The sequence below is a fragment of the Cuculus canorus genome, chromosome 12 (assembly GCF_017976375.1).
Source record: "Cuculus canorus isolate bCucCan1 chromosome 12, bCucCan1.pri, whole genome shotgun sequence".
Classification (NCBI taxonomy): Eukaryota; Metazoa; Chordata; class Aves; order Cuculiformes; family Cuculidae; genus Cuculus; species Cuculus canorus.
Window position 1 is genome coordinate 16,548,865 of NC_071412.1, and position 15,816 is coordinate 16,564,680.

Below are 15,816 nucleotides of genomic sequence, written 5' to 3' on the forward strand. Positions count from 1 at the left end.
ATCTTGTAAAGCAGCATTAATGAACAGTTTGAATATTTCTTTTCAGTTACCAACCTAGATCTCGGCAGGGAACAGGGCCGTGGATTGCGATGGAATGAGATGGATCTGCAAGCTGATCATCAAACCAGTCAAGGTGTCTGCAGGTATGTGCCAGTGTTCCCAACACAGCAGGGCCACACTGGCGCTGGAACTACAGGAGTTTCAGACTCTGTATCAGCTGTGAATGGGGCAGGCACTGAGGTGGCAGAGAGATACCTTTGCCCGCCCTCAAGTTTTGTGGGTTGTTCAGGACCTGTAAATGCGGCCACTTAGATCTCAGGGTTAGAGAGTTGCAAACCCAGGAACTGGTTTCATATATCCCCTCCAGCCTCTAAATCTGGACTCGGAGCAGCTATCGCCTGACCTTAGGTGCTGTTGGCATGATAGGGTCTGTAGCTTTTGCAGACTTCCTAAGAGGAGAGGTATCACTGTTGCAGACAGGGACAAAGGCAGTTCTTGTGACAGCGACTGTAGCAAATGTCTTTACAAAAATCCATCTTAAAATCTCAGAGCTACTCAGAGCTCCTTAGCCAGACATCCCCCGGCTGGTATGGCAGAGCATGAAGGAAATCGTTGATATTCAGAACTTGGTCTTTAGCTACACAAGACCTGAAAGCACGGGCATGTTTGTACCTCTGGGGAGAGAGGTACGAAGAGGCAGGCAGCCTTTGACATGGTAACAGGAGCTCTCCCTTGCAGACCTAAAGGCATAATAGTTGTTATTGAAAGAAGGTGACTTGACCTTCATGGAAACGTTTGAACTGCTTTGGTTTGCAGACCCTTGGGCTGTGAGTCCTGAACTCATGATGGGGATGGCTCAGCGCCACAGACTCTGAAGGAAGGTTATGGCTGGGGAGCTCTGGCACTGCCACTGGGAAAAGGTCATGCAAAATATGTAAAAGAGTCCCTTTGACAGGAATTGAAGAATACTTCTGACTGGAAAATATCCAGCTGCGGAATCTAAGGGCTGTTGCTCATGGCACACAGGCAGGAGCAAATACAAGGAAAGGCAGATGAAGGTGACTCTTTCTACATTCAGCTCAGTGCAACCCGAGAGAGCTTTGGGCAGCCTATCCTCCATCTCTGTCTGCTTTTTATTATTATTTTTTATAGCCAGAAATAAGAACTTTATTGGCTTTATTCATCTTCTGTCAGATGTCTAATCAACATGTAGCAATACAGCAATTCCCAGAAAGTGCTGACCCAGTGAGACCCAGCGGAGCAGGAGGTGCTGAGGGAGGTCTCCATCCTCTCCTATCCCTAACTGCCCTTTCAATGGTTTGCCAACCAAAGTAGGATGTGTACCCCCACCTCACCCCTGCTACCTGCCTCCATTTCAGAGCTCCGGTGCCATGGGAGCTCCTGTGGTTGGAAGGCTCCTGGGAACACATCTAGGGGATGGAGGGCAGGGGGAGAAGGAGCTGAGTGGGAGACAAGGCATCCCAAAAGCTGCTTCTGGATCCCTAGAACTGGTAGTGAGGGATTGCCTCCTTTCCCGGGGCTGGCACAGGCCACTGCATGGGCAGGAAGCTTGACAAATGGATTGGGAAGGAGCTGCGGACTATGTGCAGTGCCTGGCCAGGGTTAAAGGGACACACACAGCAGGGCAGGGGAGCTCAGCTCTCCCTCCTCCCATATGCCCTTCTTTGGATTTGCACAGGACTCCGAACTTATGCATAAACATGCAAGGATCCTTCAAGAAGGGTTTTTTATAGTTTCCTGCAGGTTAGAGGGTTTTAAGATTTAGCAGAAGACTGAATAACACATTTTAGTTACCTCAGAGCATATTGGACTCATAATAAAATTCAGGTGTAACAAGCCGGAGGCAAGTTCTCTTCCATTTGGAGATTAGCCCATGCGCAGCTGCTCCAGCAGGTCCAGCAGGTTCCCTGTCTGATCCCTGGGCTCCCACAGCAGATCTCTTGAGCCCCCTTTTCTCACACGGTCCTGCCCTGACTTCTGCAGGTGTGGGTGGCTTGGTTTGTGCTGAATTGCAGTACCTGCCTTTCCACATCTTGGGTTTTCTTTGCTCCCTATCTCCTAGATCCAAGTTCCAGCAAGGTGATCAGGGCAGCTCCTCCTGCTTGTCTGCTAGAATCTTCTCCCCACATTTTGGTCTTTTTTTTTACTGACCACCTCCATGGGAAGTTCCCTCCTGTTCCTGTGGCACTCTTGTCCCTCCAATTGCTCTCCTATCCCAGTCTGGCTGCTGCCCACACATCCTCCTCAGGCTCTGTGGCCGCTTCATGGGCTCTTCCCACACCCCTGCCCTGAGAAGGCATTTAACCACGGCTGCTTTGTGGCTTTGACTGTTTTTGTCACCTAGTGCCTGAGGGGCCTTTGCACTTCAGTGCCCATGAAGAGAGCAGAGTGGGTTCCCCTTCCTCCTGCCCAGAAGAGGAGCTTCTGAGGGAGAAGGTGGCTGAGGCAGATGAGGTACAGCTTTTCCCTCCTGGTGCCAGAGCCCAGCCGGGCCAACTGCCCTCTTGGCCTTGGAGCAGCACACCCTGCTGTGAAACAAGGACACAAAGCCTTGTAGCCCACAATGATATTAGGTGCCTGCAGCCATTTTTGGAGAATGTAGTTTTCTGAGAGTCCTGGTCAGGTCCCTAGATGTCTTTGGTTGCCCTCAGCTCCAAACCAACAGTGAGAGATACAGATCATTTAGAGCAAGGGGCCCCATGAACTGCCTAATCAGATGCCCACTCATGTGAGCAAATGCCACCAGTGGGAGCTGAGGCATCATGATCCAGCCCATAATGGTCCTTTAAAGACATTTCAGCAGCTCAATTAAGTTTCCACTTGTGTGTTTTCTTTCTCCCCCCTTTGCTTTCATGGTCATTTAAAACAAATAAAGTGAGCAGAACACGGCAGTGTGATCACCACCATTTAATTCCCTTCCCACGGGTCTCCAGATTATTTGGTGATTCAGCGGCAGCAGGGGGAACATTGACGGAAAGGAAGGCGGGAGCTTCCCACAGGGACGACAGCTCGTAAACCAGGGCCCCCGAGCATCTCGGAGGAAAGACATGCCTCAGGTTTTCCTTTGCAATACCATGGATATGGTGAATGTGGGGCCAGAGTCCAGGCCTTGGAACAGAGGCGACCACCCGCTCCCCCACTTCTGTGGCATCCCCGTTCTCATTGCATGTCTCACTGCCCTTGTCGTTCTCGCATTGTGAAGTGTGGACGAGGACCAATGTTCAGGATACATTTCACGCTTCTGTGCAAACACAATATGAGATGAAGAATTCATACCCTTAGACAAGGAGACGAGAGTGTATTTTCTCATAATAAGGAAAAGCAGCCAGATCGGAGCCTGCCAATTTCTCTTCAATGCTCTCGACTTCCCTAGGAAGTTCAGACAAGCCCATGCTTTTAAATAGGCAGAGAGAAGCATATTATATTTGAAAAAAAAAAAAACCAAACCAAACCCACACCAATCCTTTTGGGTCTTTTTTGCGTTATTCTCCCAACCTCTATCTTGGTAGGTGACTTTTCCAGCTCTCCCCCATTTGATCTGCTGGGACTGCAGCGATGGTGAAGGAGAATGCCATGTGTTTTATGTGTTTGCGAACAATTAATAGTGGTGCGGCATTTCACTGGAACAGCATGTAAAACGCACCCCAGGAGGGGAAAAAATAACAGCTAACCAGACTGTTAAGCAGGCCAGAGCTTTTGCTGTCCTGTAGGAAAACACAGTGTGGGGGTTTGCTTATTCATCAGCAGCAGTAAATAACGGGCGCTCACCTTGAGCTCTCCTTCAGGCACTTCTGCTCCCCAGCCTCTGTGCTAGCAAAGACAGGAAATATTCACTGTAGTTCAGATGAAAAATTTTATTTTTATAGCTGTTCAAAATTTAGGTTTTGTTTTCTCCCTAATACGCACTGGTTTTGAAGCTTTGTCTTCCCCAGCATCAAAAGCCTCTGCCTGGAGTGCATTCTGCTGGTCTGACACTGAAAAATCAGTTCTGAACCATCTGCCTGAACCTGTCAACCTCACATCATCGCCGTGCGTTGTGTATGCAGGTGGTTGGGCCCGGGAAGGATGCATAATGCACGTTACTTGTTTAATACATTCATAATCTAATCTCTCGGGACAGCGCCATCAGCGGTTTTTCTTACTCCTCGTGCTTTGAGGCATGTTTCCATCCCTGTGCCCACGCCAGCAGGAAGTGTTGGCTCACCCGGCACTGGGGTGGATGGCTCCCAATTCCCCCCAGCAAAGGCCGCGGTGGCATCAGCTCCCTGTGCTGCCTCCTGCCTGCACCTCTGCCAGACGTGGGCTTTGAGGAGTCCGTCTGCCTGGTGAGCCCTGGGAGCCCACGGCCTCTGCCCCGGCGCCAGACCAGGGGTGTCCGCCTGGCAGCCCCAGCCGCACCAGGACCCCGGCATGCCATGGGAATGGGAGCCTGCCGTGCGCCTTGGAAGTCCAACAAGCCATGAATGGCCAAAACCTGCCGAAGCATGTTGACGAGGAGAGCTGCAGACACTGGATACCTAAAACCTGTGGTTTACCCAACACCTTTGTAAAGTTTCCTGAATTAAAATGATTCAGGAAACGCATTTTCAGACTGCTGGTGAGATGCATTCGTCACTCCCCTGAACATGCACCAGGCTGTTAACGCTCCGGGCCAAATACCGTGTCTTTTTTAATGCCTACAAAATGTAGTGTGTGTTGCTGGCTTTATAGTTATAATAATTATAAAAGTAGCGGGAGTAGCTGCATTCCTATGAGCTAGAAATGGCCGGGCACAGACAAAAAAAAAGATTCATTGTTGCAATTAATGCTTGAGCTTGCACCTGTGATTAATTAGCCTGGCGACAGCACTATGCAAAAGATCAGGGTGAGAATTAATAGGGAGACAAATGCTACTTTTACGATGGTTAGACTGCTATTTAGTGCTCCTTCCTTGGGCTTCCTCTGCCTGTTTAATGAAGGGCAATGGCACCTACTCGCTGTGCACCGATAGAACCATGGGCAGGTGGTGCAGAATATTTATATAACAGTGCTCAGAAGAAAACTGCAAAATTAAAATTCCCATCCAGGTCTCTAAATAGTATTTTGAAATGTCAGAGATGCTGAGAAGAATGCTGGCACCAGGTGAGGTTGCTGTCAGGAAGACACAATAGCAGGCCAGATTTATATTTGTCTAAATACGGAGGTGATTTGAGCCTAAAATGCTTTGATGGACATACTTCATCTGGAGGGAGGCAGAGGAACCAGCAGGGACATGTGCTATGGATTTGTACACCTGTAGGTGTCTATTGCTGATGCCTTTGGACAACCACGCGCCTCCAGTAAAGCTGTTTTAGCTGTGATCCAGCACTGCTGATGGGCTAGGTGAGTGCCAGGGCTTAGGTGTGGTGGCTGAGAGGCCAGGGCAGGAACTGTGGGGCTTGGAGCAGAACCCAGTGTGTTGTTGCCCTGTGCTGATGTCCCCCCCCCATCCACAGCCTGGCACGCTGCAAATGGCATCAGTGTGTGAATGGCACCTTGATATTTCCTCCTTGGAGACACCACTAAGTGTGAATGAGAAAGGAGAGGGTACAGAGAAGGGAGGGGGTACAGAGAAGGAAGTGTTGATGGATGCAGCCTGATCAGATGCTGCTGGAGAGGAGAGGTACGAGAGATGTTCTACTGAGATCTGCCCAGGGAGAAGCTCTCTGTGGAAAGGACTATAGTACCTTTCCTGGAGCACTACGTCAGTGAAAGGGTGGCACTTTGCCTCTCTTCAGTGACCTTTTGCTGATCTTTGTCTCACAAGGTGTTTCTCTCTCCCACTTTCCTTTTCCTCCAAGTGTATCCTCAGTGAGGAACAGCTTTGCTCTTTCTGAATAGGTGACTTTGATGGGTAAGGTGGAGCAGAGGCAACTCCCAAGAGCCTTCAAGTTCCCGTGAAGCACAAGCTACTCTGAAGCACTAGCCTTTTAAGGTGAGCCCTCTTGGCAAAGTTTCTCCTCTGGGTTTTATCCATCACTCCTTCTGCTGGCTCATTATCTTTCCTTTCTGCATATTTGTGCCTCCACCACCCCAATTCATTTTTCCCAGTTGCAGCAGCTATTGACTGGTTTATATAGATGGGGTTTAATCAGTCCTCCCCCCCCGGCTGCTCCTTAACCGCTGACGAGGCCGATTTGTCTGTTTGCACATCAATCTGAAAGCACAAAGTTATATCTTGGCTGACTTAATTGTTAGGAGCTGCAACCCCAATGTCTTTGTAAATAAAACAGTTTAATCTCATGGGACATGGCTGGTGGAGAGCGTCGAATAAATACATCAATATGTAAATAGATCCGCGAGAGGAGGATGAACTGGGACTTTGCAAAACTGATAAAGTATCGCAGGAGCTGTGTTGTCACTACACTGCTTGCATATTCTGATGAAGCAGACTGCAATGCTGGATCTCAGTGCTGAGTTGTGGGAGAGGAAGGGAGGGAGGAGTGTGGGCAGGAGCGCACCGTGACTGAAATTCTTGTATAGATTGATTTGACTTAAATATATTCCGAGGCTGGTCTAATTGCTAGTTTAGTCTCAGGCTTTGATTTTCGTGTTGCTTTCACATCTCTGCTGCTGAGTCTTTCCTGCATTTCAAGCAGCCTGATTGTGGGCAGCGTTCAGACCAAACAGAACCTCCGTTAGACCGAATGAGACAGTACCTGTCCTTCCTGAACCCTTCCACCAAGCGTTTGCGGGAAAGTGGGTGTAAGTTGAAGGCAGTGAGGGTCAGACTCTTGCTGGATGGGTGTTTTGCCTCTGTAACAGCATTGGGGACTGTTCTGGAAAACAAAGCCTGATGCTTTGGGACACCATATTCTTGATGGACATGTACTGGTGTAAACCCTGTCAGAGACCTTTTTAGCAATCTGGGGGAGACCAGTTAAATGAAACATGACCAGGAGAAGGTGCCATAACCAATTTGCTCATGCTGACAGATCCTGCAGGCTCCCGCCTACTGCAGGACTGTCTACAGGTGACAGCCCCTATTGTTTCCTGCTGTGTGTCCAGTGCCCACCCACAGGAGATACTGGTCTGGGACAGAGCTGTTGCACTTCCACCACACATGTGGAATTAGTGAGGTTTAGTTCACAAGTGTCAGGCAAGAGGAAACCTGTCACCCACCTCGAGCGCTTCTCTGCTGATTTCCAGGGGAAGGAGAAGAGGAGAAATCTCCGACCGCATTGTCTGGAGCGCTGCCTCCCTTTCTGTGGGCTGAGCTCCAGCCCTTGTTTTGCAGCGCGCCACGTGCAATTTTATCACCTTCAACAATGAAATCTGTCACCTTCAAGCTGCTTTATTGTAATCTGGGGACTTTCACCCTGTGCGCTGTAACCCGGCGCTGAGCCCTGCCACGTAGCTCTGCATTCCACCCTGCACCATCGCTAACATCTATCGATCAGGCTCCTCACTGCAACCAACGCTGTTAACTTTAGGGACCACATTTGTACTTGTTTCCTCACTGGGATCAGATCGTTAATTGACCTTCCTTCTTTCTCTTCCTTCTGACTCCGCTGTGTCTCAATTCCCTTCTTCAGATGGCTGCTTCACCCTCCTCCCAGCCCCGTCCAATTCAGCAAATAAAAGCAAATCAGAGACACATTACAGCCAGTATTCAGGATCTGATGTTTTTAATAAGTACAAATACATGTTTTAAACACCGATGCCTTCCTGTTGCATCAGTTATAACAATACAGATGTTTGAATCAGGTTTCTCTTTGAGAAAGCATTGTAATAAGAAACTCGGGGAACGGTATCACTTCGGCGGGCGCAGCCTGGATGTCAGCTCTTGAAGTCTGGTGTGGTGGGAGGCTTTTTCTGGATAGTTTGGGAGGCCTGGTTTGGCAGGATGAGATAAATCGTCTTTATTAATCTGCTTTTCTTTAAATGCTAAGGTCAGAATACTTTTGCTTGCTGCTTTTCTGTAGCTTCTATTGTATATACATTTTTATTTTAGGGGATAAATGATTTAATCTAAAATGCAGTTAGGGACATTTGTATGGGCTAATTACAAACTTACCATCAGAGTTCTTTTCAGCTAACAATCACCGTGCGGCAAAACGATTGTAACATTTTGGAGATGTCTGCTTTGGTGTAGGAATCTGAACTTTTTGTAAAATCATTTGGTCAGATCTTTGGGACTTATATTTTCAATGAATAATCAATAATTTTAACAAAAGATTTAAACAAAAAAAGCTGTTCATTGAACTTTCTCTGCAGGAAAAAAATCTATAACATGTATTATTAAATATAAAGAGGCTTATATCTCAAGTTTCATCTTGCCACAGCTTATAATAGCTTTTCAGAGGCTTGAAGCAGTTTTGTTTTTCATTAAACAAAATGTTGCATTCCTCCTGCTGCATTCATTACAGGCAGCGGATTGGAAGGTGCCTGCACCCAGCAGTTCTGCCCTGGAGGCTGCACTCATCCGTCTCAGTCAGTGCCGTGAGTTATTTCAGAAGCAATGGAAATATTTGGTTCAAAAGTGGATGTGTAAGGGATGAGAGGAACATCAGAGCTGTGAGGAACAGCATAGCGGGAAGCACATTTTCTTGTTCATACATCTGCCACCTGAGCATCAACAGGGAGACGGAGGCCTCAAGAAAAGTCCCTGGTGATGAAGGGTGCAGTTGATGATGAGTGCAGCTCTTCCTCCAAGTCTCCCTTTAGCCAGTGTTCTAAACCCTGGCCTGGGAGAAGTCCTCCCTCGCTCTCCACTGCCTCTGTGCAGTTGCATATGCACTTGGACATTTTAGGAAGTGATAGTGGTCTCTAGGGCTGGGAATATAAGGATTTCCAGCAGCACCAGCGAGGAGCTGGGGGAAAAATCTCATTAGTATATTTGCTTTCAAGTGTTGGATTTGCCAGAAGTGGGACTTGCAGGCCAGCGCTCCAAAGCATTGCTTCAGCAGCCAGGCAGGCTTGGAATAAAGAAATGATTCAGTCATGTTTTCATTCCCCATGGCCAGGTTCCAATACCCAAAATGGGATTACCAGAAGTGAGATGCAGTTGAATTTCACCTCTGCTGACCTTCAGCAGCTGCTGTTCCAGCCTTAGGTCCCTGGAGAGCTCTTGGGATGCACCTCTGTACTGATGTGTCTGTCCAATATTCCTGCTTTAAGCCTGTCCTAAGCCAAGATGGCCAACTGACATACCCAACTGCAGAGATGTTGTGACAGGCCAATGGAAACCTTTCATCCTGCACAGACAAATATGTTTTGCAAGGCAAAAACAAGCAGTAATGCAAACATCCTACTCCTTTTTTTCCCTTCCCCTGGCTTTTTTTCACCCTTTGCTTCAGGAAAGCAGGAAGAGGCGAGGAAAGATTGACACTTTATCCTATCGAAGGCTTTTCCTAAGATGCCTGCTGGGAACAGGCACAGTATGTTTCTCTTTAGGTAGCAGCTCTTTTGATTTTCTCGCTGCCTTGCAAGTCACACTGAGGTGCCTGGAGAAGGATTTGCTGATTGCTTATGAAATCCGTTCTCCCTTGAGGATCTGCTCTTTCCATCTTGATAAACTTTTAATTCTTGCTTTCTAATAACACCGAGGGACTGTGTTTCATGCCTTTATGAGGGTTTTGTGATTGATGTTCACCTGCGCTTGCAGGAAACCAGTAACTTCATTGCATTTTTGACAGAACATCGGGGCAAGTGCTCTGTATCCTTCTCCCTTCTTGGTCACATATAAATGAAAGAGAAAGTAATGTGGATATGATCTGTCCAGATCTGTCAGTCTGACTCACTTATACTCTCTCACCAAACTTCTGATACTGTTTCTGTCCAGCGTGGCATATGGGCACATGTTTAAAGGACTCAGCCGGCTTATTTTTGATGTCGTTCTGTTATCTTGTTTTTATTCTTGGTTCTGTACACTAACATCTGGGATATTTGGAAGTAGCTGCTGTAACTTGGCACCGGAGTAGATTGCTTAAATATTACCTCACAAAGTCAATGTGAATTTGTAGCAGATAAGACTTGGACCCCAAATGCCTTTTTATTAACCCATTACTGTCGTTTTATTCCAATTCCACTCCCTCTGCTGTTTCTTTCTGATCTTATTTCCAGCAATTCTGAGGTGAACATGGCTCCTGTTTTATGCTTTGACCGACCTCACCTGTGATACCCAAGCAGTTTCTACACGGCCAGTAGAGAGACCTTGCCCTTATCCCCATGCGCACACAGGCACCCACCACTGGAGGAGGATTTGTCAGTACAAGAAATCCTGTAGGAAAAATGCCCACAATGATGAATTCATAGGAAATACCCAAAATACGATACTCAGATAGCCAAGTAGTGTTATTCACCAAAGGGTAACGCTGTTCTTGTAGAGCAAACGTAATTCCCCTTAAAAAATCTATTTATTTTCTTTCCTGAAAAGAAAGGACATTCAGAGCACCTGATCTGAATGGGAGAGGGTGGGAGAGCCTGTGAACAGGTCCTGCTCCCTGTGCTATTATGCAGATTCTAAACCCAGGTTTGGTTATTTCATTTTATATATATATATTTATTTTTTGTCTCTGCTTTTTTGCTTTGAAATGTCTGCTTGTGTTCTCAGTGAAGAACAGCTCAGAGATCAGGAAAATGGCTTAAGAATTCAGTGGGCTGTAAGCTATTTGTATATAAAATAGTGCCTGGGAGAGAGGTTTTTTACACTGCCTTGCTAAACAATCCTCCTGTCACTGCCTGAGGTTGCCGTCCTTTGTTCCTCATGACGTTGCCTTCCCTCTAACTCTCCAGAGCCTTCAAGGAAAGGAAAAGAAGGAGGAATGAGGTTTCTTTTCTTTTTCTTTTTTTAAAATCCCTCCAAGTCCTTCTTTAAAAAACCCCCGACTCATATGGGCCATCTGCATTTGTTTTAGTTGTGCTTCTTGGCTTCATTTCTTCATCATTTCCCCCTCCTTGCCCCTTTGCAGCGCACCGTCAGGCACGCAGGGAGAGCTGCGCAGAGGCAGCGCAGCATCCTCAGTCTCCTCTGCAGCACTTGTAGCATCAGAGCCTGCCGTGGCCAGAGCCATCTCCACCACCTACAGTCGTCTTATTTCCCTCTCCCAGGATCTGCAAAAGCCAAGCTGTGTCTGATCTGCTGGGGAAGCGGGATGCTGGCAGTGAGGCAGAAGAAGCAAGGCACCCCATTGGTTGCCCCTGCTGCTCCTAGTGAAGGCAGGCAGGTGGTGGGGGGATTGCTGCCCTGCTGCGTGGCCAGGCCTCTGGTGCCTCCCATTCCCACCACCAAGCAGGCAGGTGGCAGAGGGAGGGTCCCCTCATGCTTGGCTTCCCACTCATTCCCTCTACAGATGCAGGGGCAGGAGGGAGCACAGGGGGTGTCCCATGGTACAGGCTGACGGCTCATCCTTTTGTCTTTGATTTGCAGTAAACTAAGGAGAGGGTTACGCCAAATAGATGGCTCTCCAAGAGGAGCTCAGTGCCATGTGCGCTAGGGGCCAGGGACACAGTTGAGGAGCCCCAACACCTTTTTGTCACCAGCTCTGGATCCACTTGGACCCACCTGCCACCCTTAGCTGCAGCTCACTCTTTCCATCCTGTGATGAGGACATGCAGGCACAGCTTCTGGAGCATTTCTAAAGCCATTTTTGTTCAGAAATTCCTGTTGTTGTTTTTGCTGACCTAAGCAAGCTGTATCTTTTCCAAATGTTTCTGACGTTTCTCACAGAGTAATCTATTAATGTCGCAGACAAGGATTCTGCTGACTTCAGTTTGGCTTCTGTTTCCCATTGGATGGGCTCCTCTCTTTATGGGTGACTGCCTCCGGCTAGAAAAGAGAGGGAAGAACCCCAGCCCCCGAGCTAACTGAAAACAGGCCCAAAGGGAAGCACTTTCCAGCCACATTGCCTCTTGCTGGCTGGCTTCTGTTCTGTGCTTGGGGATGTGCCAGACTTCAGTGCCTCCATGCTTTTGATTCCTGTTTATCCCCAGCAACATGATTGTCTATAATTATATATAATCTCCGCCTTGTTTACTCTTCTTCCTCCAGGTCTGAACGTAAGCTTGATGGCAACTCTCTGCTCTGTCTGCCAAGGCTCCAGCTCCAAACTGCTTCTCGACATCCTCCACGTCCTTTTTCAAAAGTAACAAAGCCATTTGCCTTCCTCCCACCCTTTCTCTGCTCTCCCCTGCGCTCTCCCGGGCTCTCCCTCCCCCTCGCTGGCACTGGGGTTATTTATACAGAATGTGGAAACAATTTGCAGGAAAGCGAACAATGTAACCCGGAGTGAGGGAAGGGAGACAAGTTTATTGTGCGCACTTACAGCCCCAGAAGCAAAACACTGCTTTTGGGGGGAAAGAGGGAGCGGGCTGTTTTCCTTTCTTTCTGTTCTTCTCTTCCAACATCTCACTGAGCTGCTTTCCATTTGCCAGAGTTGGGTCCAAACCAGAGCAACCAGATCTGTCTGTGTGCTTTGGAGGGAGTTCAGGTTGGAACCCTCCCTGTATCACAGCTTGATGAGGCAGTATCTGTGTACTTAATCCTCTCGGAGGTTTTGCTCTTGGATCATTTCTGCTCCTGGATTAGCATTAATGAAGAGCATGTGTGCTTGAGAGGTCTTGATCCAGGCCTGGAGAGCTGCAGCATTGCTAAAGCATGGTTTTCTGCCTGGGTGTTGTATATAGCTATTCCAAGGAACAGTTAGGCTGAAAGAGAAGATTCCTTGGCACTGAACAAGACAGGAACTTTTTTCAAACTCTAATTTCAGTCTTTCTCCTCTCACCCACTTAGCATTACATTTTCAGATCATTCCAACTCCTTGCTGGCACCAGTGTGAGAGCATCTTTGTAAATCATGGAGTTTGCTTTAGTGCCCAGCGAAGGGCTGAGCTGTGCTGGAGCTTGGGAACGAGGCACATGCCATCCTCAGAGGTGCAGGGTGTGAGCTATGGGAAGCAGAACCAGCACTCGATGTCTTTGAGCAGGTCTGAGGTCTTCGGATCTCGCTCTGCACTTGGATCAGTTACTGCGAAGTCCTCAAAAAGAAGTAATCCCCTTTGGGGGAATGAGTATTGGTATTGCAGAGGTGAGGAAATGTTCTCTGCAGGTTGCTTGTCTGAGCAGAGTGCGTGCCTTGGCAAGCTCCTCCCTTCCTGGGAGCTTGCAGCCTCCCTTCTCAACAGCCTAAATCCTTGGGATGTGCTCTGTGCAAGCTGTGCTGAGCCACTAGGACAGGGCCAGGAAGCTGCTAAGCAGGACATCATGTTCCTCTCTAAACTGGGCAAATTTCTGGCTGTGAGATGGTACAGCAGCTAAACCATGATCTGATTGCACCAAGGGACAGTTAGAAGGAACCTACAGTGGGCTATTCCTCCCTGAGATCTTATATCCTCTCTGTCTTCCAGTGCTTACAGCTCTCCGGGCTGTGTAAAGTTTGTCTTTACACAAAGGATGAATGTCAGTTTATGTTTGTTCTGTAAAATGCCACATCTGCTCTGCCACACGGAATGGCAAGCGTCTCGTGGTAGGCTGACCCTCCCAAAGCAAATGGCACAGCACAGAAACCATTCCAAATGCTGCTGCTGCTCCCCTTCTTTAGCTCCCCTTCTTTAGCCAGTTCTTGTCCTGAATTAAGAACTCGAGATGTAAAATGCAGAAGGGGCTTGAGTAAAGGTATTTTGGCCACCTGTGTTTTCTGGGCAGGGGCAGTTCAGCTCCTGTCTTTGGGCTCTTCTCATGTTCACTAACTCTCAGAAGGGCTCAGAAACAGCAACAATTTCTGCTCTCTTCCAAGCTGGACACTGACACTGTGGACTGGAAGCCTGCAGCTGAGAGCAAAGAGTGGCTGTCGCAGTCCATGGCTCCCTGTCAGCAGAGGCAGAGCCCAGAGGTAGCAGTGCAGCCCCTTTCCACCAGCTGAGCCGCACACAGTGGCTGTGGCCCAGCAGAACCGTGGGTCTCAGAGGTATTCACTCCACCTACACCAGCGTCTGTGAGCACAGTGTGCTCCTCAGCCTGTCTGCCTCCCAGCCATGCTGCTGCCTCTCACAGAGCCTGTGGATGTCTGCAGCCTGCCCAGGCATGCCATGCAGTGTGCTTAGCCACCAGCAGCATACTGGGCTACCTGAGGGTGTTTTAAATGCATCAGAGTCTGGAGAGCCCCCTTCAGTCCCTCCTGCAGCCGGGAGGCTGCAGGCTCAGGCCTTAAGGACAGCAGCTCTGGGTTTGGGGTTAGTCTCTGGGCACCCTGACGAAGGCAACAGGGGCAGGCAGACATTTCCAATCTGTCTCTGACTCCCAAGGGTCCCTCACTTACTCCTGGAAATGTGTGGCCTTGAGTTAAACTACATGGAGAACGCTCAACTAAGCAGCTCACTGCTGCAGTACACGTTTGGGCAAAGTGGAGTCTTGTAGCTCTACTTCTACGGACTTGAAAATGCAGAGGCCAGAGGGATCAGTGTAATTTCAGGGAAATAGTCATTGGAGCGCCTCTACTTTTTCCCTTCTGGTTCTAACTGTTCAAATTCTCATAGAAATGTGGGAAAAACTCTCCTTGGAACAATTGCGCTGCTGGAACCATTGTTGCCTTTTTGGAATTTCCTCTTTCATCTTTTTCTTTTTTAAATTATTTTTAGGGCTTATTTAGATGAGGACAGATTTGCATTCTTCTCTTCATGTTGCTTGCTTACCGTCTGAAATCCGCATCTGTTCTTTGCAGTTCCCAACACAACTGCGAGCAATATCCTGAACAGAGCCTTCTAACTTCAGGTGAAGAAAAACAACAGAAGCAGATGGGCTTGTAAACAGCAGAGATCTGGCTCTCCCACAGAGGTCCTTGTGGAGCAGAACGGTTAGCAAACACTGAGCAACTTTCATTTTCTGGGTTGAAATGTGATAATCTGGGGAAGGAAGGACGGTGTAGGAACAGCAACTATCGTATTCTGGCACAGTCAGCTATTCCCAGGAGAAGCTGTTCATGTTAGAACTTGTTGCAAATTGGAGAATATAAGAAAGCGGGGTACGTTTTCCAGCATGAGGGCATTTGTGAGTGATGAAAACAAGATTTCCGTCAGCCCTTTTATACTAGGATTTTTTTACTAGGATTTTTTATACTAGGATTCCCAATATAGTAATATTTGGAATATTACTATATTCCAAAATAGTATCCTACTGTTTCTGTCCTTCCTCCCTCCCCTTGAATTATTTCTGAAACTGTCAGTCAATTGGGTCGTAATTTCAATGATACAAAATTCCCACAAGTTACCTCAAGGTTTGCAGCTGGTTGGGGGAAAAAGTAGAGTCCTCAGTGGTGGAAGAAACCTCAACCACGTCTCTGTTTGGTGAAGCAGCAGCTGGCCAGGCAGCACATGCTGCTCCAAACTAGTGTGTGCTGCCCTTTGTCCAGCCAAGCACATACAAGACGTGGAAGTGAGCAGGAATGCTCTGGGGAAGGGCGGGAGGAAGGAGATCTGTGGGATCCAATTCCATAATAGCCTGGCTTGGATACTTCTGCGTCTCAGGGATCCACTTGTTGCTGCACGTGTTCCATTAGCGGAGCAATAGTGAAGAGAACCAGGATGCATGAGCTTCGTGTGTGAAGTGTAGCCGGTCTGTCTGTCCTGCCATGTCTGCTCCCACAGGCACCAAGGGGAGAGTTGCAGGAGGAGTGGGGAGCAAAGCCTAGTGCTGACATAACCTGTCAAGGCCTTCAGGCTGGGTGTTGGCAAACCTCCAGGCCCATCTAGCTACCCCCAAGAAGCAGCACGTGAATTGTTTTCTGAAGGGAGGATCCTTGACTACGTGAATTCTGTGTTTTCTTGTCCTTCCCTTACCCTC

At 48.2% G+C, this 15,816-nt stretch overlaps 1 long non-coding RNA gene across 6 annotated transcripts in view; it reads left to right on the top strand.

Annotated features, from left to right (window-relative positions):
- LOC128853390 (uncharacterized) overlaps positions 1–15,816 on the top strand; it is a 38,370-nt gene continuing 22,554 nt past the window's right edge. For all 6 annotated transcript variants that reach the window (XR_008451910.1, XR_008451908.1, XR_008451912.1 and 3 more), the window contains exons 1-3: positions 1–143; positions 5,881–5,974; positions 14,699–14,830. This is a non-coding gene — a long non-coding RNA (uncharacterized LOC128853390). The remainder of the gene's footprint in view (positions 144–5,880; positions 5,975–14,698; positions 14,831–15,816) is intronic.